The sequence below is a fragment of the Cervus elaphus genome, chromosome 23 (assembly GCF_910594005.1).
Source record: "Cervus elaphus chromosome 23, mCerEla1.1, whole genome shotgun sequence".
NCBI lineage: Eukaryota > Metazoa > Chordata > Mammalia > Artiodactyla > Cervidae > Cervus > Cervus elaphus.
In genome coordinates, this window is record NC_057837.1 from 11,236,730 (window position 1) to 11,238,039 (window position 1,310).

At 50.2% G+C, this 1,310-nt stretch overlaps 2 protein-coding genes across 5 annotated transcripts in view; one reads left to right on the forward strand and one right to left on the reverse strand.

Annotated features, from left to right (window-relative positions):
- The window catches only part of LOC122682172 (ninein-like protein), a 336,725-nt gene that overhangs the window by 160,610 nt on the left and 174,805 nt on the right, over positions 1-1,310 (forward strand). The gene's annotated exons all lie outside the window — the stretch shown is intronic.
- Positions 1-1,310, reverse strand: part of LOC122682159 (ankyrin repeat domain-containing protein 26-like) — a 208,672-nt gene that overhangs the window by 70,309 nt on the left and 137,053 nt on the right. The gene's annotated exons all lie outside the window — the stretch shown is intronic.

Below are 1,310 nucleotides of genomic sequence, written 5' to 3' on the forward strand. Positions count from 1 at the left end.
GTGTTGCCTGTCCTGCGGGATCAGAAATGATAGGTTTACATTACACTGTGAGTTTGGATCAGAATGTGCTCTTGAGCCAATGCATGTTCCCTGCTTCTTCCCAGCCTTAGCCACTAGCTGGGAAGAGAAAAAAACTCATTGCTCTTTCCTGGGAGCCAGGCTGAGGCAGGTTGAACATGCGCTCCAGCTGTTCTCCACACCCAGGTTACATTTAATCACAGCGCAGTGTCCGCCGCACAGACTCAGGGCAGGAGTCCCCTCACCGTGGGGAAGTGACCACAGCCCGTGACCGCATGCACGCCAACCCGCCCCCTCCCCATCTGTGGGGACAGACCCGTGACTCAGGGTCTTGCGCTCTTTTTCCCTCCAGTGAGGGTCCAGCTCGTGGCCTCACCACGTGATGTTTGTACCCTGGTAATGTCCCTGGCAGCTTTCTCTGAACCTTACCACCTGGCACCCGGGACCTGAAGTGCTGAGGGCTCTCCCCCTTCACTGTAGGCGAGCCGTTTGATTTCATCTCCTCTCGAGTCCGTGGCAGAGAGGAGAACAGTTCCACAGAGTGAGGGAGCAGAATCTAGGCTGCGGCGAGGAGGAGAGCGTGGGGCTGGGCAGCTCCTTCAGGGTGTTTGGTTCTGGGTTGAGCACCGTTCAGGCTGCAGGGGAAGGGGGCAGCATAGTTGAGGGAGAGGGTTTTTTTTTTCTTTAATATATTTTGAAGTGAAGGATAATTGCTTTACAGTGTTGTGTTAGTTTCTGCCAAACATCAGCGTGAATCCGTCGCAGGACAGAGGGCTTCTTTGTCTTTAAAGATGGCAGCCATCTTGTTCAAAGCCTCTTGGTCCCTGCTTTTCCTTCTGTCAGACGCTGTTTTCCCAAGCAAGACTAGATACCCTGTTAGCTCAGTTGGTAAAGAATCCACATGCAATGCAGGAGACCCTGGTTTGATTCCTGGGTCAGGAAGATCCACTGGAGAAGGGATCAGCTACCCACTCCAGTATTCTTGGGATTCCTTGGTGCTTAGGAATTCCTTGGTGCTTTCCTCTGGTAAAGAATCTGCGTGCATTGCGAGAGACCTACGTTCTATCTCTGGATTGGGAAGGCCCCCTGGTGAAGGGAATGGCTACCCACTCCAATATTCTGGCCTAGAGAATTCCATGGACTGTATAATCCATGGCATAGCAAAGAGTCAGATACGACTGAGTGACCATCACTTTCACTTCTCATGCTTTTTATAAATGGCCTTTATTGTATTGAGTAAATTTCTATTTTATTGAAAATTTTTTTACCATAAATGGATTTTGAATTTTGTC